General features: G+C 50.7%; 1 protein-coding gene and 1 long non-coding RNA gene across 3 annotated transcripts in view; one reads left to right on the top strand and one right to left on the bottom strand.

The window, feature by feature from the left end:
- Nucleotides 1-6,567, bottom strand: part of RAB30 (RAB30, member RAS oncogene family) — a 46,264-nt gene extending 39,697 nt beyond the window's left edge. Inside the window, exon 1 of the mRNA XM_074572490.1 lies at nucleotides 5,974-6,567. The gene's annotated coding sequence lies outside the window, so the exon portion shown is untranslated. The remainder of the gene's footprint in view (nucleotides 1-5,973) is intronic.
- Nucleotides 6,568-6,768: 201 nt separating this feature from the next.
- On the top strand, nucleotides 6,769-21,162 carry LOC141737564 (uncharacterized). Of its 2 annotated transcripts, XR_012585218.1 has the most exons (3): nucleotides 6,769-6,856; nucleotides 8,074-8,252; nucleotides 9,093-21,162. It is a non-coding gene; the product is annotated as an uncharacterized LOC141737564 (long non-coding RNA). The 2 variants fall into 2 exon arrangements; XR_012585217.1 differs by having other exon boundaries at nucleotides 8,074-21,162.
- Nucleotides 21,163-21,929: the final 767 nt, after the last annotated feature.

The raw sequence follows: 21,929 nt of genomic DNA, 5'->3' as shown, positions 1-21,929 counted from the left end.
CTGGCACCATCTCAGTAATGACACCCCAGGTGGAACATCCCATACAGCCCCATACAGCTTTGCTGAAGGGCAGCCAAGCTGGTGAGAGGGCTGGAAGGCATGTCCTACGAGGAGCAGCTGAGGACTTTGGGCTTGTCTGGTTTGGAGAAAAGGAGGCTGAGGGGAGACCTCATTGCTCCCTACAGCTCCCTGAGGAGGGGACGTGGAGAGGGAGGCGCTGAGCTCTTCTCCCTGGGATCCAGTGACGGGACATGTGGGAATGGTTCAAAGCTGCGCCAGTGAAGGTTCAGACTGGACATCAGGAAGCATTTCTTTACCGAGAGGGTGCTCAAACAGTGGAACAGGCTTCCTAGAGAGGTGGTCAATGCCCCAAGCCTGAGGCATTTGGACAACACCCTTAACAACATGCGTTACCTTTCGGTCAGCCCTGAATTAGTCAGGCAGCCGGACTAGATGATCCTCGTAGGCCCCTTCCAACTGCACTATTCTATTCCAACCACTCGATTACTCTGGAGGGGGATCCCACGCTTCCACAGCCGGGGAAGGGAGCGATCCCTCCTGCTGAAGCAATTAAAGCTCCTTTTCTTTGGGTGTGAGAGGCTTGGGTCAAAACACTCTGGAAAGCACACGCAACTGATCGCTACTGCAGTGTGCGAGTCTCTTGTACGCAGCCAGATTCGTTTTCTTCTCTGTTCCACACAAATTGGTGTCAAGGCTCAGCACCAGCCTAGGGGATGGTAGTTCCACGGCGATTCCCTTTTGCAAACAATAGGCTGGATTCTCTACCAAGAAATACTCCCGCTGTAAATGCACACACGCTGCCCTTTGAGTTACTGGCTTTTTGCTTGATCCGAAAAAGCCGAGTTTATTTTTCGGCCAGCTCGCTGCGGAGGAGCGGCAGCACCACGCAGCAGCGGGTCGGGCCGCTGGGGCCCCGCATTAAGTGCCTCTCTCCGCGGAGAGCATCTTTCGCAGGACAGAGTCACCCAAGCACCGCTTGACTTCGGTACACTTTGGCATCTCTAACACCCTTTCCCCCCCCGCCTTTTAAATTCACCCTGCAGGATACAGTCTTTTGAGAACCCATGTGCAAACTCATCTTTTTTCATGCCAGCACAGCCTTGCCTTTCCTCCCCCTTCCCCTTCTCTCTTCCCTTTCTCATTGCTCTTTTCAAGGTCTAAAAGAGAACACCATTCAGATACTTAAAGGTTACAGTTAACCTTTAGTTCAGCAGTACCTAAAAAAAAAAAAAAAAAGCGTATTTCTACTAAAAGGAAAGAAAATAAACAGGGTATCCTGTGATCTTTAAAAGGACAGCAGCAGATTTCCGTGAGGCTCTACCTATATGGAGCAAAGCAAGACCTTACTGAAAGTTTCCTGCTCTGTTTGTACAAGGAATCCCTAATTATCTCAGGAAACTAATAACTAGGTTAGTTTAAATAGGTGGTTTAAATTTTGCCTTAAGTATCCGAGGGAAGCGCGGTGTAGTGAGCGCAGTAACTCCAGGCGAGGTGAGATGACAAATAGCAATTAAGTCTCAAGCTGTTCGCAACCTAAATATCTATCCCCAGCTCAACGCAACAAAGCTCTCTAACGATTTTCATCTACGCAGGGTGAAATCAAATGACATTACAACACAAATCTCACTAATACCTTATGCAGGGCCAATGTTTAATAGCAGAGATTAGTTATGAAACTACTGTAACAGCAACAGACTTTAATGTGGTCTTGACTCTGTTTAAATACTGACAGTGATTTTAAGGGACAAGTTCATCCTTGTTCTGCCCTAATTATTTCAATGTCTTAGCACCTGAGGAGTATTGGACTCAGCCACCCCAGCTGAACTTCATGACTGAAACACAGGCTGGCCAAGAGGCACCAGGGTTATACGACAAACATGACAGATCAGTTGTTTCCTCGCTGTAAGAGAGCCATTAAAAATAAAACGAGGATTTAGTTAGTTATTGACAGAATCGCTGGGTGGGCAGGAAGCTAAATGACTTGCTGCAAAATGAAATTACGGAAACTGGAGAGTCAATCAAAACATTGCCGTAGGTCATCTCATCTGTCCTCCAGCCAAAGCAGGGCGGTTGTGGAGCATCTCTGCCCCAAGGGCTGATGTTTTTGGTGTTGGAAGCCCAGCCGTAGTACAGAAGACGACTTTACTGTCTCCTGAATCCCCTGCTCTGAAATCTTTCGAGCATCCATGAGAGCTTCCTGCATTAAACAGCCCCATCACCGCAAGGTATGCCCGCCCTGCGCTACCTTCTGCGCTCCTGCCATGCCAGCCAGGCTACTGCAACGCATCTCTCCACCTTTGGCATTGCCTGGGTGATTAGTTGGCAACACACACAAACTACCTCCTACCACATTCCCCACTCCTCTTCCTCTGCTTGCCAAGAGCAAGGCTTGCTCTCAAACTGTTGTTCCTGCCCTAAGAAAACCGCAATATGCTCTTTTAAGATTAGAAAAGGAATTGATCTAATTCCCAGCTATTATCATTACTGTGAGGGTGGTGAGCCCCTGGCCCAGGCTGCCCAGAGAAGCTGTGGCTGCCCCATCCCTGGAGGGGTTCAAGGCCAGGCTGGACGGGGCTGGGAGCAGCCTGGGCTGGTGGGAGGTGTCCCTGCCCAGGGCAGGGGGTGGCACTGGGTGGTCTTTAAGGTCCCTTCCAACCCGAACCGTTCAGTGATTCCATGATCATTTCTTGTTTGTCTATATTTTATGTAAAGATAAGAAAATGCCACCCACAAAAAAAGACAACCCAGCTGCAGATAACACCTGCCTGGGACACGTCACAAACCTTACAGCAAGCGCCTCAATTTGCCGATGGATGGGTGTCAGCTTGGCTATCTCAGCAGGGACCGAACGAGGACGGCTCCAGAGCTAAAACCAGCAGCTTGCACTGGAGAGCCCCAATGCTCCAGCTCAAGCAGCGAGCACCATCTACCACCTGCAGCTGGGCCTGGGAAGAAGAGGAGCACACAGCCTAGGTAGCAAACAGAGGAAAGTTCTTTGAAGGGCAGGCAACAAACGGAGGGCCAGTTTGCTTGCAGACAACTTTCTCCCGCTCCGCAATTCTCACCTTCCCTCCCCCAGGCCTGTTTGGGAAACGACTGCTCAGTTCCTCCCTGAAGAGCCTTCTTCATCCCTTCAGAAACTCCAGTTGCCTCGCCAGACCCCAACCCCAGGCTACGAAAATCTCCGTCCTCTCATAGCTCACCTCTGGGGCAGAGAGGAAGGGGAAGCTTAAGAGGCAGCAAGTCTGTCCTGCCTTTGGCTCTTCCCAGTTCCCCTCATCTCACCAGCCTTTGGGTCCCCCCCAAACAGGAGGCTGGGAGACACCCAAGCGTCCAAGGGCAGCCTGAACCTCTTTCTTCAACAGTTCTGGGACGGGCAATTTAATACAGCACAGGGCACTTCAGTGACGCTGATAAAGCCAACTCAAAACGATGCAGTTTCTGGCTTTACTAAGAAGCAAATCAATGACATCAAACTCAATTCAATTAAGAACGGGACTAATATACAAGAAAAACTGTACAGGGTATGACCACGAGACCATCTAGCCCAGAATCCCCTTTCAGATATTGGATACTACTTAAAAAAATCAGGGGAAAATTAAAAGACCGGAGGAAATACTTAGTGCTGCCTTCCTGGGAGAGCCTCTCTGCTCCCAGCAATTGGCATCTCAGGGACTTTTGGATCACAGTAAACGCACACATTGCAGTTAGGTCTTTGCAGGATCAGGACTCCAGTTACTCAAGAGGATGGGCCCCTGAGCTCATCTGTGCTTTTTCACGGCAATCACTCATCTATTGAGCGATTTGCAGCTTTTGGTCCATTTTTATGTGTCTATATTTCTCTTCCTGCAGGGCAAAATTTCATGTTACTGCTATTAATAGCGTAGAGTCCTGAGCTACATTTTTACTCCGCTTCTTGCTATAGTATATATAACATAGCTTGAAAATGCTAGCTCACATGGTCACAAGTCTTTCCAAATTCAACAAATGTAATAAATTTGGAAAAAATAACAGAACAAGCATAAATACCAATACATATTTGTGAAGTTATATATACGTATAAAGATGAAAGCAGCATCAAGAAGAGGGACACCACAAGAACTGCATTACTTGAATACAAAATCCCCGGCCACAGATTCCTTGCTTGTTTCTCCTCAACTTCTGTATCAATATTTCCCAGAACAATTCCCAGGCGACACTTTGAAATTATCACTTCATTTCCAGTGCCTTCCCTCCATAGCTAACAAAAATCACTGCTATAAAACTTCTCCTTTTACAGCCAAGATGGGAAACCCTCTATTACGTTACCCGTTCCCTCCCTTGTAAAATAAAGAGGAAAAATGCCATTCCAGGAAATAAAAACGTTAAAAAAAGACCAACCAAACAAAGGCAACTCCTGCACACACTGTTGGCCTTCCCCTTTGAGTCCGTAACAAAGAGGAAGGAAGGAAAAAAAAAAAGCACAGATAAAATAAACGCAAGGAGGAGGTGTGGATGCAGCGTGTTTATCCCACTTGAAGAGGGGAGGCTGTAAAACGCCAGGCATCGCCTACGGACACCCCAACCACCGCCTGGGTGTTTACAAACACTTTGATCAAACCAAACAGGGAGTTTCATTGTCCCCCTTCGCACTCATGTCACCCGTCCCCCAGCGCCGCGGTTCCAGGGAGAGTCTGCCAGAGGACACACAGTGCCAGTTACACAAGAGAAGCGCAGAAGCAAATACGCAGCAGAGGGAAAGAAAAATAAATAAAGAAAAGTATCAACTCAGCTGTACGCTCTCTTCCTGCTCTCAGAACAGCCTCCAAGTTGGGCTTTGCAGCAGATTAACTTTAAAGGGCACTGAAAGGTGTTGACAGATTCGAGGCGAGCAGGACCCCTCCGTGTGCACACGTTTCACTGCCACCAGCACAAAAACCAGGTGTCTGAGGTCCAGGAGTGATAACGTAGTTATAAAAGGGGATAAAAGCTCCTGATGTTATGTATTAAGGAAAAAAAATAAATAAATCAAGTATCTTGCACTAATATCATAGTACTTTTCAAGTAAAGGTCTGAACTGCACCTCACAAACAGCAAGGAACGGGGAAACAAATTAAAAAGCCACACGAAAACAAAGCTCTGCCAAACCACAAAGTTTTTTTAAAAAGTTTAAAGTCTGGGCACTTCTTGTATTTATGATAAAAGGGAAAAAGACCGGAGTGATAGTTTGGCGGCTGCAATAAACCATCAGACCGTCCAAACGGCGATTTTTAAGATGCACGCTCGGGCGATGACTTGGAAGAGAAACCTGGACCAACTGCGCGCAGCCAGAATCGGGAGCCAGTTTGACTCCAATCCCCCCCATTTCCCTGAAAGGGGGGGAGGAACCGGGGTGTCAAAACACAGAAGTCGCACGACGTAGCACACCAACACCCCAAAAACCATCCTGAACCAGACTTTGCTTGTTCGACTTCTTAAAAGATTGAATTTATATATCATTCCCCCCCCTCCCGCCCAGGGACACCGGGTCTCACAGGCTCTCAGCAACACTTAATGACAGCAATTAAAAAGCCATCTTATTTTCCCGCTGTTACACGGTACAGAAGACAAACGGGACAGGGCTCGTTCCCGCCCCCCCCCCGCCCCCGGTGTCCGCCGCTCGGGACCGCGCTATTGCGGGGCGCCCGGAGCATCCCGAAGTTGCGGGGGGCTCCCGGAGGCTGCGGGAAGCGGAGGCACCTGCCGAAGGGTATTTCTCTGATTTAAGGGGGTTTGGGGTTTCCCCCCCCCCCTCCTTCTCTTTCAGCAATACCGGGAAAAGGCGGCGCTGCCCCGCTCGGCAGCGCTTCTCCCCCGCCGGGGAACGGGCATCGGGAGATGGGGGGATTTGGGGAGGGGGTAAAACGGGGAGGAAAAACGCACCATAAAAAAAAAAAAAAAAAAAAAAAAAGAGACGAGGAGCGCAGGACTCACCTGGTTTGGGATTTTTCCTCCCTCTCCACGACCATAAAACGAGGCGGGAGCCAGGAGCCGGTTACCGGCGATGGGAGAAGGCTGGCAGCCCCACGGGGGGGACAGCGGGGCTGGGTGCGGTGCAGCACCCCCCTACACACCCCCCACCCACACGGGGGTAGGTGCTGGGCCGCCCCCGGCGCGGTGCAGCCCCCCCAGGGATGGGTGCAAGGCAGCCCGCTCCCCCGGGGATGGGTGCCGGCCACCCACCCGGTGCAGGGCAGCTCCCGGGGATGGGTGCAGGGCAGCCCCGCTGCGGAATGGATGCTGAGCCCCCCGTTCCCCGCGCAGCGCAGCACCCCCCCTCCCCGGGATGGGTGCTGAGACACCCCCGGGGTAGGACAGGCCCCCCCCCTCCCGGGATGGGTGCAGCGGAGCTCGGTGCCTTCGGGGATGGGTGCAGGAGCCGGGGCGGCCCCGGGCCGGTGCTGGGGGGCCGGAGCGGAGGCGGGAGCGGGCCCCCCCCGCCGTGGCCGGCGCTGGCAGCGGGAGGCGGCACCGGCCGAGCACAATGAACGGCGGCGGCAGCGCCCCCGCGGCCGCCCGCTGGGCAATGACATCACCCCTCTCGCCCGCCGGGGCGGGGCCAGCGGCAGCGCCGGTGTCTTCCCATTGGCTGGCGCCCTCGTGCCGCGGGGGATTCTGGGGGTTGTAGTCTCCCGATGGGACTTGCGGAGCGGCAGCGGGCGGGGCGGGGACTCGATCTCCCGGCAGGCCTCGCGCCGCGCCGCCGCGGTGTGGGGGGGAAGGAGGTGGCGGCGGCCGCCATGTTGATGGCGTGTGATGCTTTGAGCTCGGGAGGAGCGGCTGGGCAGCCGGGTTAAGATGTCGGAAAAGAGGGAGGGTGGGAGCCAGTTCTTGGCTCAGGGTGGTGGGAAGAGCTTGTGGGAAGGAAAGGGGAGGCTGAGGGGGCGCGGTGGGTTGTGGGGAGCCCCGAAGAGCGTCGTGCAGCGGCCGGTTGCCTCTCGGCGCCCGCCGGCTCTTAGTAGGGCAGGGCCTCTCCATGGCGGGAGGCTGTTCCTGGGGCTCGCCCCCTGTGTGCACCCGGAGTGGGGGGGCCGTCGACCCCTGGTAGGGCGGACCTGAGGCAGGAGGGGGGCGCGGCGGGTCTGTGGAAGGAGCTGGGCGGGGGCAGGTGAAAAAGGCCGGTGGTCGCGGTTGTGAGGGCAGGATGGCGGGCGGCTGGTCGCGGTTGTGAGGGCAGGCGGCTGCGGTGCGTGGCGGGGCTGGGACGGTGCTGGTTTTGGAGGGGGAGAGTGCGGTGCGTGGAGGCGGGGCGGCCTTGGGAGTTGTGCCCCTTGCGCCCTGCCGGGAGAGGGGCCCGGCTGGGGCTATAGTCTCGGAGGGCTTCGGCCCTTGCCCGGGATGAAGGACAGGCCGCGGTTTAAAGAGCAGGGCTGAACTCTTGGCCTGACCTTGGTGGGGGAGGCCCTCAGCAGGGAGCAGGATGGGAAGTGCCCTTGTCACACACCAGGTGACAGCGTGTGCTTGCTGATTTGGGGCTCTTTGGAGGGTTATGGCTTCTGTCTGATACCTGCACCATAGTCTTTGGTTGTTCTAGATAGTGGTTTAGTGTGACCAGCAGGAGGAGCTTTGCTCCTTCCTAAAGGCGTCTGTCCTCAGTACGTCCATAGAGACATAAATCAACCTTGAAAAAGCTGAGAGAATGGATGAGATGGTGTAAGACCTCTCAGCGTGGTATGGGAGCAGCCAAGCTAACTTGCTTCCCTGTTCTCTTGCCTGCCCTCGCTGCCTAGTGGCATGGCTTAGCCAGCTTACGAGGTGCTGTCTGAGGTTAAGCGTACCCTCTGGCTGGCTTGTAGGAGGTAGGCTAGATTTTGAGCAGCAGGTTATAGGCTTTCTTCTACATCACCCCTGCCTGTGCTAGTCTCTGTTGGGGAATGGGAAACGATATGTTCGCCAAATGAGAGTTTAATTAAATCCCTGTTGGGTTTAAGAGGACTGGAGTTCCCTGGAATAACATGGGGAAGATCTTTGCTTAAAACCGGGAGGGAAGATACTCAAATTATTGCATGGTTTTTGACATAACACTGTTTCTAGTTACAGCTGATTCCTGTGAAATAAAGTGCTTTACTACTTCAAGAAGGTACTCCACTGAAAAGAGTTGTGAAGAATTTTGCAGGCTTGCTGGAAGTCTTGGTTAACGAAGTCTAGTAGTGTTATAGCTCGGGAAAAATGGGGTTAGAGGTTTTTATGTCATACTTTGGCTCCTCCTGGAGGTAAGTACAGTGCATTTGCTCAGGATATTGCCTCACAGTAACTGCGCAGGTGTAGTAGTCTGTTTACCCCAGGATACACTTGAATGATGGAGGAAGAGTGCCATGAGATGTTCAGTGACGCGGTTCCTTAATCTGAACCTTGCAGCCTTTCAGGATTTGTTGGTATTACAGCAATGTGTGCTGTTTTTCCATCTCTTTAAATCCAGTCCCCTCCAGTTAAAGAATCTGAACCAGTTGCTTGCCTTCCTGTAAAATGCCTGGTGTCCTGGGACAGGAGGTGCTTGTCCAGTTTTGCCATACTTACCACTGAAGAAAAGGAATGGAGGGGGCGTAATGCTGTGTTGCTGCTGTAACTTGCAGTAATACGTCTGAAGAATTCTGAATTACGAGTACAGCCCCCTTTATGTCTTCTGCTTTTGATTCTTCTCTATGCAGATACCTTTAGATAGGTGCTGTGGGCAAAAACAAGGGACAGTGACATGGTGACTTCGGTCACAACAGTTGCCCACTGTAGACTTTAAGCCTATGTTTGTGCAGCTGATGCCAAATGACGATGGTAAGTACTGCAGTGGGATCATTGGAAGGGGCTTGCTTGTCTTTTTTATAACTGGCAGAAAACGTGTTTGTGAAATATTATCCAAAATAAGTCTGCTGACCTAGTGACAGTATGCTTTGTTATTTAAACTGGTTTAGAAACAATTGGTTTCATCTGCATTGGTTGCGTGTCTTCCTCCTCTTCCCCTTTGTGTCAGTGCTGCTGCTAGGAGGAGGAGAGAAGGATGCATCCTGCTTTACAGATAATTTTATTTCATTGTTTCTGCCGTGTTTCTTTATCTTAAGATGCAGATGCCACTGATGCCTCAGCTAAGAGTTGCTATAGCAGATTGAGACGTAGAAAAAAGGAGTTGACTTCAGAAACTACTCAAGTGAATGCCTGATGCAAGAGTCAAGTGAAATAGTTTTCTTCTGTCTGTATAGTTCACTTTCATCGCTTTGGGGATATCTGATATTTGTCAGTATATGGATTATACTCATTGGTGACAACTTGTTAGAGATGTTAATGGTGAAGTTTGCGTTCTGTCTCAAACTTGGATACTCTGTTCACCTGAAGGAGGTAATGACCAAGTCTCGTCTGACCCAACAGGCCTTAATTGCAAAATCCACAAAAAGCTTATGGTCCTATTGCAGAAATGAGTGTTGTCTCAGCATTTTACTTGAAAAGACTGAAGGTGATGGGAGAATTGAAGGCCTGCCTCTGACATTTCTTAAGTACGTGGGTGTGCTCTGTTTTAATACTGGTAATGGAAACTTCCTCCAGTGTCCGTGTGGTCCTGAGCCTGTGAAGGTGATGCATTTGTCTGTGCTTGGACTACTGTGCTGACATTCTGCACTGCAGGAGCTATGGGTTGTCGTCGTCACTGTAGTGATTTTGGTCACGGTGGGCTCAGGTAAGTGACCACCCACCCAGGGTCCTGAAGACCAGGAGAAGTGGTTGGAAGACCCTGCAGGAGGGATGCGGAAAATGAGGATAAGTAGGAATGTGTGATGCCTTTGCTCAAAGAAGAAATTGCTTAATCTATGTTCAGTCTAAGTTTGTGTGTTGGAACTTTGTTTCGTATCTCAGCTTTCATTCTGACGAGTTCCTGCTCTTGATGAAAAGTTGAAGGAGTTGGATGCTCTAAATTGACGCTTCACTGGATAGTGGACCAAAAGCAGCTCTACGGACTGCATGGGAAATGCACAAATTCGGGAGATGAAGTGTACAAATGTGCTATGTGGTAACAATTTTTAAGGTGTCTGATGTTCCCTCATGGAGCCAATGTCCCTGTCGGTGCAGCGTGGAGAGCTGGCAGGGTGTCGGGGTTGTCTCAGTTCTTGCAAATTGTCAGGCCTTACAGAATTCCTAGTATGCAAATGAGCTGGACGAAAAGATTTTCATGTGCACTGAAACAGTGGAATATGGTTTCTAAGGGTGATGGATCTGATCTGTGCTAGGCTTTGGACGTAAGTTTTGTTTAAAAATTCCATTTTCCTAATTACCCCAGCTATAAAACTTAGTTGTCCACAGTCCCCTTGGAGGAAGGGGGAAAGCTGGTGTCCCTGACCCACTGCTTGCCCCAAAGGCTGTGGGGGAAGGGTGTAAACTCTCCCATTAAAGTTACTGCGCAGATTTTGGAGGCTGAGGAGGCTGCTCCGAAGGCTTTTTGTTTGTAAGTGCCAGCCGTGGAGCTATTTCCCAAAGAGTCACTGGAGCTGCAAGGTGAGAGAGTAGAACTGGTAAGTGCTGCTACGTCGTCCTATTGTTTCCCAGTATCTTACTGATAACGGTACAGAAAAATGCATTGTGCTGCCTCCTTTGTTCTTAAACAGGGAGAGCTTGGAAAAACGGGTAAGAGTGGAAGGTTTCTGTGCATTTTTAAGTGTTGTCAATGGAATTGGGGGGGAGCAGAGGGTAAAGCAGTTCCTGGAAGAACCTAGTATTCCTGCATAGCCAAAAAAGTTTGTAAAGCTTCTCCAAAAGTAATTCTAGTGACTAACTAAGTGTTAACTTATTTTTTTAATCTTTCAGCACAAGAAGAGTGCTCCAAGAGCAGTCAGGAACCTCTTGAGGTAGCATGGACACGTTCTCCAACTGAAGCACGGCCGCGGTTCAGTAGCAGTTAGACGAGAGGAGAGGGTGCGCGGGCTGCTGCAGATCCCTGGGTTCATACGAGCTGGTATCCGAAAGAACTCATTTTAGGAGAGAGAAATACTCGGTTTCCTCCACAACTCTCCAACTTCCTTGAATTTAAATGAGAGCTCATCTAATTCTGAAACAGGAAATTTTATTGTAGGCGCTGGAGAAGGGGGTCAGAATAAGGGACTTAAAAGTGGTAGTCGGGGTGCTGTGACGGGCCTTGGAAAAACTGTGGGTAAGGCAAGTACACGGTTGTGGGAAACACTTTGGGGAACACACAGCACTGGGGGAAACGTGCTAAGCAAAGGAGACACAAAGTATGGGTATGTTCTGCAGCTGTTTCTTAGCTACACGTGGATACATCTTGAGGTAGGATGGCCCAAGATGACCACTGAAAACCACAGGGCCGCAGGCTCTTGAGAACGTACACAACTACCCCATTCAGAAACACCGCGGCTGCTTCGCCCTTCGCCGAATAAGTATTTCTGATTTAAGAGTAATAGCTTTGCTTCACCCGCCTAACCCCTGCAGAGCTCTCGGGCCGACGGCAGCGCTGCGCTGGAGGCAAGAAGCCTTCCCCGCCCGCGGCTTGGTGGAGACTCTGGTACACAAACGTGGCTCAGGTGGGCTCCAGGGCCGAGGGTAAATCCTTTAATTGCCTGTGTTACGGGTGTAGTATGTGTGACTGGTGCACCTGCGCGCTTCCCCCGCGGAATGAGGAAACAGCTGGGCTGTGCTGGTTCAGGTGCACTGCCCTCTTCAGCACAAAACTTCGTAAAACCCGGGATTGCATAAAGCAAGTAGGGGAATCGTGCTGGGGTGATGCTCGGTGTGACCCTCGCTTCATTGCCACTAATCCTGGACAGGTGTGTTCTTGTTGTGGTAAACTTGAGTTAGTGACCGATGCTGTTCAGGTGGTGTGCGTGGCTGTGCCAGACGGGTTGTCCATGGAGCTGACAAATCCTCAAGCATGGGACTAGCTTTTACTCCTTAAAAAATAAAAAGGGGCAGAGGCAGCGGGTAATTTTTATTGCAGGGTCACGTAAATCCTACTGGAATAGAAACCCCACTAAAAATACCTTTGTGGAAAGAATACATTTTGGGAAAGGAATGCGGTATCAAAGGCAGTGTGCACCTTCAGTTGTGGCGGTCTGCCAGCAGTGTTCCTGCTCCCGGTTTTTGTTTTGAAGTTTGTGGGGAAAAAGCGGTGGACGGGGGAGAGTGGGAAGGCCATAACCGCGGGTAAAAATTTAACAACTGCAAGTTTTTGCCAAATTATGCACTATTATTTATTTTGTAAGAGAGTACTGCAGCTAAATTGATACGCTGGAGTCCGCGATTATGCACGCTAGAGTTCCCCGGCTCTCTAGGTATGGGGTGCAGTGGAACAAAAAGTACCCGTTGCTTCCTCTCTGATTCAGCTTAAAGTCCAGGCTTTGGCAGTGGAAGTACCTGATGGTGTCGGAGCGTTCCTTAACGCACACCAGCCGGTTCCTTCCGGGTAAGTAGTGCTGCACTGTGGAAAGGCGCACGAGGCCAGGGGAAGCAGCATTTGATAACATCTCCTCTGCCAGCGTTCCCCAGGCTCGCTCCTCTTCCTCGCGCTGGACCCTGGTGTTTACCCAAACTTTTAGCCTTTCTGTACGTTGTCGCTGGTTGGTTCGCTCCCGGCACCTGATTATTTTTTTGTTTGTTTTTTTGCCGTTTCTCTGCAAATACCTTTTCCTGGAAAGCTGGGAACAGCAGTAAGTATCTCAGGTTCCTGGCCAAGTTTCCACTCGCGTGGTTTCACTTGCTGTGTTGTATCAAGTTATTTACATGTGGCGTCCTAAGGATATAAGTTGGGCGCCGGCTGCGTGCGGCTAACCTTTATGTCTTGGCCGGAGTCGGCAGAGGTCAGGTTTAAACCAGCCTCTTCACGTACCATGAATTCAGTGTCTGCTCTTGCAGCCCTTGGTTTCCCATTGCACAACTTTATGAAGAAGGTAGCGTTGCACGGCTCTTGCAAAGACTTAGAAAAGGCTTGATCTGTAGCTGCTGAGTTGCGTGACCCAAAGTCTCGTCTGAGCCTTGCTCTTCTGCATGCACGGGAATTGAGGCTCTCGAGGTGAGAAGGGTGTGGGTTTAGTGTATTAATAGGTGTGACGCTGCAATACAGGAGAGGTTTTTCAAAACCGGCACAGAGGTGTGAAGCTGACTATTTAAACCACCTTGCTCAAAGCAGAGCGGTATTCCCAGGCTCTGGATCTAAGGATATCAGAGCTGTTTTCCCTTCAGTAGAGCCTTCTGGGGCATGTGTTCTGAGGAGGTGTGTTACCTCCGCTCCCTGCTTTGAGCTCTCGGAAAACGCAGCCGCAGGGGCTTTGGTGGCGTTGCTGGATTAAGGAGTTTGGTGTTATCTTTAGCCCCTCGCCCTCCTGCGCCGCAGTACACCATTGCTTCTTGTGCCAGTGCAACTACCTGGAGCAGCGCAGTGAGCTGTCGGTGTCTTAATCGGGCTGGCGGGCACGATCCCTGCCCGGTCCTGCTTTTCCGTGGCTCCGGGTGAAAGTGGAGGAGGTCTGCAGTTGCGCGGCTTCTTAAAACCAGGATCCGGGTTAGTGAGCTGGCTTAGGGCGTTTGCAACGTGGCACTAAGAATAGGTGCCCAGGTGCGCTGCAGACGTCAGGAGCTCTCGGCCTTGTTGCTAAAGCCCCTGCCTCATTGAACCGCGCATCCGAGGGTGCGGTTTCTTTTGCAGGGGGGGAGCAGCAGCGGCAGGGTGTCCCTTGTGCACGTGGATGCTTCTGTTAACCGTGTTTTTCTGCTTTAGGTCTCGTGACCCAGCCAAGCGTTTTGCTGCGTGAAGCCTTTTGGCCAGGCAGCGGCAGCTCGAGAAAGCCCCGTGCTGTAAGCAGCAGCGGTGAGTGCTAGATGGAGTCTGGACAAATCCCCGTGGGAGAAGAGCGACGGAGTAAGATGTGTAGCAGTTTTCCCTTAAGGTTGGGGTTTTTTGACTGTGACGGTACCGATATATTCTCTTATGGTGGAACTAATTTCTTGCACTTAGGGAGCCGTGTGTCACCCCTGCGCACCTAGCCCAACATCCCTTTTACATGTAATGGCAGAGCTGCAAAAGAGAACGGGGCACTAAAGTATTTGAAGTACGGTAGATGAAAAGCCTAAGCTCGGTTTTCCACGTCAGCATTTTTGCAGTGCTCCTGGTACGAGTGAAGTCAGCTTCGCTGCCGTGAGCTCTCGCAACGCAAATGCGATTTACTGCCTCCGTTCTGATAACGGTGACTGTTGTCCCCTGATGAGGACGATGTGGTGGCAGCTGTTTCCGAGTGACGTGCAGTGGCTTTGCCGTACTTGCTCTGCTCTAGCGAGCGTCAACTAAAATAGTAATTGTGTCCCCTAAGGGTTAGGCTGTTGTGGTTGTTAACCTTTCTGGAAAAACAAATGAGGAGAAGCGCAGGCAGATGCAATCCTCGCGTGAGCTGGCAGGGGGGCGCCGCGCAGCCGGGGGGTGTTACGTCTCCCCGGGGATGAAGGGCGGTCGCGCTTTACTGTTTTGCTTCCTGCAAACTCCTGCCCTCTGAGAGCTCCTCTCGTCTCCCGGGGAGATTGTGACTGGAGCAACCGCCGTCCCAGTGCTACCTCCTGGAGACGAGGGAGGGAGGACGGAGAGTTTATTCTAGAAGGTGCTCTGGTTCAATGAAAACGAATGAGTTTGCGTACTCTCCATTATAAATAATTAACTATATTTAATTTATAAATAATTTATAGGTATTTTATAGTGTGAATATATTTATAAATCCATACCTGGAAATATATGCATATATGTATATAAATGTATCAATTTAAATACATTTATATATTGTATAAATAATTTATACATTAGCGATTTATAAAATACAAATTAATAAGCTAGGGAATCACAGGAAAACAGAGGAGCTGTGTGTTGCCAGCAGACTCCTGGGGTGAAGTGGCTGTTCCCTCTTGAGAACAGACCGAACGTGACACTCCGGTCCCCAACAAACGCAGTTTGTGTGAATCATCTTGTTTTGTTAAAATTTCTAATCCTGTCTGTCTTTTAGACTCTCATCCCTGAGAAGGCTGTTTGGCTGCGGATTAACCTTGTCGTGAGTACGGAGGCATGTCACGTGCTTGGCCGTGGAAGCGGATACGTGTGGGGTCTCTCACAAGTTTCTGTCAACGGTTCGGTGTTGGGGCTCTCCAGAATGGATAACGCTGCTGCCGTTCATTCCGAGTGGCGCTGCGGCCCCTTTCACGTGGGTTTGACGGTATCTCAAACATCCCAACCTTGCGCTATAGTCAGTTCTCCGTTATCTGAAGGTAAATTTAGGTACAGCTCATGACAGCCAAGCCCCCTGGTTTGGAATATGCCCGCCTCCTTGTAATATTCAGCCGTGCTCTCCGATGGGGGTGGATCTGCCTCTTGGCTACAGTTGATGTGTCCGTTCTGTTCCTCCTGAAGGAAACGTGCACCCAGAACTTTCCCTCTGCTACGACAGTGCTTTATGTGCACAGCCTCCGGGGAACGTTCACCTCTGGGATGCAACGGGATGGCTGCTCCAGTCTTCCCTGAATTTACTGCTCAGCAGTTAGTGACATAGCAGGGAACGCGAGGCAGTATTTTGCTTGTCTCCACCACCTACAGATGGCATTTGGGTTTGGTCGCCGTTTTGTTTCTAGTTAACACATAGGTATGAAGGGAGGCTTTGTGCCAAGACGCAGTTTTCCAGACTTTGGGGTTTTTGCCTTTTCTGTAGTGTCTCCCCGTCACCCACACGCAGTACATGGCACTCAGCGTTCAGTCTGGGGGTTATGCCCTGACGTGTGTGAGGAGCCCTGGGATCGTTCCCCGTTCCTTCAGCAGTGTGTAGCTGGTGATTCCGGTGGCTGCAGAATTCCGGGTATCGCATCCATCATGATAAAGGAAAAAGAAAGCTTGGAGGAAGGAGCCCCCCTTTCTTCCTTGTCTGTTGGGATGTCCTGAACAGCTCCAGAGCTGGTGCAGGGGTCAGGCCAGATGCTGCTCTCCATCCGTCCCCTGCCCTGGGTGGTGGGACAGCTGCACCCTGTGGTGGAGGAGGTGAGGGGGACACCAGTCTCAAGAGGTGCCATCTTCTACTTTTGTCACTTTCTGTCCCTGTGGCTTCTGTGTCCACTTTCCTGAAGCTCGCTTCCATTCTTGCGTGAAAGCAGCTGCTCTGATAAATATGGCCCTGTGGCACCAGCAGTCTTTAGGTACAGGAGGCCTTTATGTGTCTTGACGTGCCATCAGATGAACGTTTTTCAGATCCTTGCTGTTAAAGGAGAAGCCGCTGCCCGAGCAGCTTCACACACCATTCAAGGAGCCACACGCACCCCAACCACGTCTTTTAACTGCTAGGACCGGTGTCCCTTCGCCGTGGGCGACTCCAGTGAGCTGATGGGTGCCCCTTTGGACTCTCCTCACGCGTACACACACTTGCTCTTGGCAGCGCTTCCTCCTCCTTGAGGGGCGACCCTGGGTTTCCCACAGCAGAGTCTCAGGTGTTGGATTTTATAAAAATAAATAATTTAATGTAAAGGTACAGCAGCAGGGTCAGCTAGTTGGGTGCCTCCAGAGAGGCACATCGAAGAAAGAAATCCTTGAGCGTTAGACCCTTGCGATCTATACACCTGCCTCTCACGAGCTCTTCACGTGCTCTTCACGTGTCTTTTAGTCCAATGGCGATTTTTCTTCTAACACCTTGTTGGGTTCTTTTCTGTGTCCAGGTGGGCCTCTGACTGCTCTTATCTTGTTGACTTGCAGTCTCTGCTAACGGTTGTAGCCGCCTTATCTTCTGGTTTGTGCTGCTTGTGCCCCTGCACTTGCTGGTGGAACGGGGGAACTGAAAAGCTCCAGACTTAGGTAAAACTACCAAAACATCAGTGTTATCAACATTTTCCTCATACTAAAGGACTAAACACAGCACTGTACCAGCTGCTAGGAAACCTGACCACCTGAGCATCCTCAGCATTCATAAGCCTATGGGACCTGATGAGGTGCATCCCAGAGTCCCGAGGGAACTGGCTGATGCAGTTGCCAAGCCACTCTCCGTGATATTTGAAAAGTCATGGCAGTCAGGTGAAGTTCACGGTGACTGGAAGAAGGGAAACATCATACCCATGTTTAAAAAGGGTAGAGAGGAGGACCCTGGGAGCTACCCACCCGTCAGCCTCCCCTCTGTGCCTGGGAAGATCATGGAACAGATCCTCCTAGAAGCTGTGCTAAGGCACATGGAGGACACGGAGGGGATTTGAGACAGCCAGCATGGGTTCACCAACGGCAAGTCCTGCCTGACCAACCTAGTGGCTGCCTGTGATGGAGTGACTCCATCAGTGGGCAAGGGGAGAGCTACGGATACTGTCTGTGTGGACTTCTGTAAGGCCTTTGACATGGTCCCCTGCAACATCCTTCTCTCTAAACTGGGGAGATACGGATTTGATGGGTGGGCTGTTGGGTGGATGAGGAATTGGTTGAATTGTCACATCCAGAGGGCAGTCACCAATGGCTCAATGTCCAGATGGAGATCGGTGACAAGTGGTGTCCCTCAGGGGTCTGTACTGGGACCAGTACTGTTCAATATCTTCATCAATGGCATAGACGGTGGGATCGAGTGCACCCTCAGCGAGTTCGTGGGTGACACCGAGCTGAGTGGTGCGGTTGACACGCCTGAGGGACAGGATGCCATCCAGAGCGATATGGGCAGGCTTGAGAAGTGGCCCCATGTGAACCTCATGAGCTTGAACCAGGCTAAGTGGAGGGTCCCGCACCTGGGTTGGGGCAACCCCTGGTACCACTACAGGCTGGGGGATGAAGGGATGGAGAGCAGCCCTGACGAGAAGGACTTGGGGGTGTTGGTTGATGAGAGGCTGGACATGGACCTGTTGGAGTGGGTCCAGCAGAGGCCACGAAGATGATCAAAGGGCTGGAGCTCCTCTGCTGTGAGGACAGGCTGAGAGAGCTGGGGGGGTTCAGCCTGGAGAAGAGAAGGCTGCGGGGAGACCTTGGAGCCCCTTCCAGTCCCTAAAGGGGACCTACAAGAAAGATGGGGACAAACTTTTCAGCAGGGCCTGTAGTGATAGGACAAGGGGTAATGGCTTTAAACTAAAAGAGGACAGATTTAGACTAGATACAAAGAAGAAATTTTTCACGATGAGGGTGGTGAGACACTGGCCCAGGTTGCCCAGAGGGACGGTAGATGCACCATCCCTGGAAACTTTCCAGGTCGGGTTGGACGGGGCTCTGAGCAACTGGAGCTGGTTGAAGACGTCCCTGCCCATGGCGGGGGGGTTGGACTGGATGGCCTTTAAAGGTCCCTTCCCACCCAAACTATTCTATGAGTCTATGAAAATTACTAAGAAAATTAACTCTATGCGGCCTAAAGGCTTCAGCAAATCTGGCTGCTCATGCCGTGTAAAGTTAGGCAAACAGCATAAATCACACCATGTTATAAACTTAAGTAATTTATCCTAATTAAAACTTACTTATTTAAGCTAAACAACTAATGTCCCTCAACACTTACGCAGTTTGTAATAAAGGGGACATTAATGTGGGCATGGTCCAAGAAACACTTCCGTAGAGGTGTATGTGGCCTCTGCTCAATTGGACAAAGCGCCTTATGTGACTTGGTCTTCTCTTTAGTGGCATCACGATCAAATACTCTTCCATGGCCCTAGCGTCGTAATCTTGCCTAAGGGTTCTGAAATCCTCTGCCTGGTGAGCTCACAGTGCGAAGGTGGCTCGACGCTTCTTCCCTACGGTATTATGTGTAAAAACCCGTGGAAAACTCACTGACAGCATTTTAAAGAGGAGATTCAAACACTAAAGGCTACTTCTACAGGGTTCCCCCCATTTTAATGCACTAATAAATGTAGCTGATGACCATTCCCACTTCAGTAAGGATTATCTTGGAAGCCATCTGTAGATAAAATGGAACTCCTGAACCTTCTTGCAGTTATCACTTTCAACTGCTCACCTCCGTTTACACGTCTCGTTTTGTGGCGTCACTGAATACATTCACTTTTTTGAAGTCCAAGGCACAAAGCGGCTCTGGGGTATTTCTTTAGAAAACAGTAAAAATAACAAAAGGAGCCCGGATTTTCAAAACAGGAACGTTATGTTTGCATTCAATTTTAAATAAAATGAATGCGTGCACGTACTTCTAAAGTCGGTGTCCAGGCGGGGTTTGTGGTTCGCCAGCCCACCTGTTGTGCCTGCAGAGCCGCAGAGAACCCGGACTGTGTTCGCAGGCGTAAATCCTCCTCCTGTCTCCTCCCCGTCGCAGACTCTCCCAGGGACGTGGCTGTGGGTTTCACCCTGGGCTGGGTGCAGCTGTACGGGGGGCGAGGGAATGGCAGCGTTCCCCCACGGCGGAACCCCAGCGCCCTGTGACGCTCATGGGCAGAGAGGGTCGCGGTCCCTCCGTCCCCCAGCTCCCTGCCACGCAGGTCGCGCCTCGGAGGTCTGCAGTGTGGCCAAATACTACACGGTGCTGCAAAACGCGCGTTAGAGGCGTTGATCCCTTTGAAATGCGAGGGGCTGCTCTGGCCGCTGGCCCACTGTGCGTGGGGGTCTCTACCGGCAGAGGGTGGCTGCGCCATCGTTCATACACTGCTTTAACGGTTAGACGCTTCACAGGCCGAATATTGAGCGTGACGGCCTTAGTGCTTCCTTGATTTCCTCACCCTCGATTTATCTCTAGTTAGTAATTATAAGAAACTAAGTATTTAACGAACATTTTCATTTGAGCGTTTCCTCGTTGTTTATTTCGCTTTGGTATTATTCTTCCAGATGAAAATAACCAAATGTTATAATTAAATTTAGGAAGACAGGTTTGAGTTTGGGAACTACTTATAGAATCACAGAATCACAGAAGGGTTCGGGTTGGAAGGGACCTTAAAGCCCACCCAGTGCCACCCCCTGCCCTGGGCAGGGACACCTCCCACCAGACCAGGCTGCTCCCAGCCCCGTCCAACCTGGCCTTGAACCCCTCCAGGGATGGGGCAGCCCCAGCTTCTCTGGGCAGCCTGGGCCAGGGGCTCACCCCCCTCACAGCAAAGAATTTCTTCCTGATCTCCGATCTAAATCTCCCCTCTTTTCATTGTGAAACCGTTCCCCCTCGTCCTGCTGCTACACCCCCTGGTGAAGGGTCCCTCCCCAGCTTTCCCGGAGCCCCTTTAGGGACTGGAAGGCCACTATAAGGTCTCTCCAGAGCCCTCTCTTCTCCAGGCTGAACCCCCCCAGCTCTCTCTGTCCTCACAGCAGAGGGGCTCCGGCCCTCGGAGCATTTCTGTGGCCCTCCGCTGGACCCACTCCAACAGGTCCATGTTCTTTGGTGCTTCAGTCGAGGACCAAAGTATTTGAAAGAAATAGCTCTGTGACTGCGTTGTCAGTGTTCTAGCATTTATTAGGGACTGGAACTTGAGACACCGATAGTGAATGGAATGCATCTCGCCCAACTTCAGACACCTGAGACGCCCAGTCCGTGCTGAGGCTTTCCCTGCGCTCCCTGGAGAGGGCCGCACACATCCCAAGGCTGATTTCAGTACCTCTTATCCTCCTTTAGGAAGCTGAGTTTACAGAACACGAGCTAGCAGGAGCCTGATCCCAAACATTTCTGCATGTTTAATTATTCTCATGTGGAGTCCCACTATGTGAGACAGTTAATGACCAGACAGTTAATTACGTGAGTAACTATTACGCAGGAATGGGCTCAATTCTCGTGCTCGTGTTTCAGGGAGACGAACTTGTCTCTTGAGGTGTCCGTTCCTTTCTGTTGAGTACAGAGGGAGCAGCGGTTAGACTCGCTCAAAGGCTGACTTTAACCCACGCACCTACCTGAGATACATCTCACCTGCGGCGTCTGCAGGCTGGCGTTACTAATACTGGGTAATCTCTGCCTCGTCTTTAAAGGTCTGGAGGCACTTAACAGATTTTATAGATCTGATTCCGTAATGTCATAAAGTGTGAGTTACTTATGTAATTAGCAGACCGTCATTAACTTTTCTGAAATCAGTGGGATTCCACATGGGACCAGTTCCACGCGTGTAAGTAGTTCAGGCTGTTGTTGGCTGGAGATCTGTTAGGAAGCTGTATATAATAAAAGGTAGTAGTGATGATGGAAAATTTATCACGTTCTGATATATAGTGATTTATATTCTGTATTAAATGTTCTGTTGAGAATTCTCCTACACATATTTAAGTAGTTTGAAAAGGTTTGAACAAAAAGTCAAAAATTCCCGTCCTTGATTTCAGCTTCTTTACCACTCAGAAACTATGGTTTCAAAATGCAATTCCTACCTAAAGTTCTTTCATTTTCCAAAAAACTTAGTACCAGCAGTCTTCATTCTGAATTACTTCAGACGTATAGCACAGATGAGGCGTTAGCGTCTACCGGAGCAGGTAACGTTCCTCTCTGCTTGCAGAAATGGAGCAACCTCGTGACCAACTCAAGCAAAAGACAGAAGAGGCATCTTCCATCACGGCTACACGCGGCAGAGCTCCTCTGGCTTTCCCTTCCACAAAACACAGGCAACACCAAACATGAGTAGGATTTGCATCCTCCTCTTCTGCAGGGATCAAGCTGTTTGAACCCGTTTCCAAACCCATGTCCGCAGTGCGAGAAAGGTGTTTGATGTATTTGAACGCAGAGAAATGCCATGAGAATGATTAAGGGATTGGCGGAAGAGGGCCAGGAGGATAAGACAAGGTTATTGCAGCCCCGGGGGTGTATTCATGACACCAGCATGTGCTGTGTGTGGCTCTTCTGGAACAGTTTCCAGTCTGCACCAGACTCCATAGAGCTGTCGGCAGGATTTAAGTGTGCCCAGCACTTGCGCTCTGCTGGAGCTTAATAATAGGGAAAGTCTTGTGTGTGACTCCTTGCCGTCCGACCTGCTCGTATACGTACGGGCTTTCAAGTTATGGAAATGACCCATGATTTATGAAATAACCCCTTCCTGTT

Source organism: Larus michahellis, chromosome 1 (genome assembly GCF_964199755.1).
Source record: "Larus michahellis chromosome 1, bLarMic1.1, whole genome shotgun sequence".
Taxonomy (NCBI): Eukaryota; Metazoa; Chordata; class Aves; order Charadriiformes; family Laridae; genus Larus; species Larus michahellis.
The sequence above is the reverse complement of the archived record's forward strand: the minus strand, read 5'-3'. Positions and strand labels throughout refer to the sequence as shown.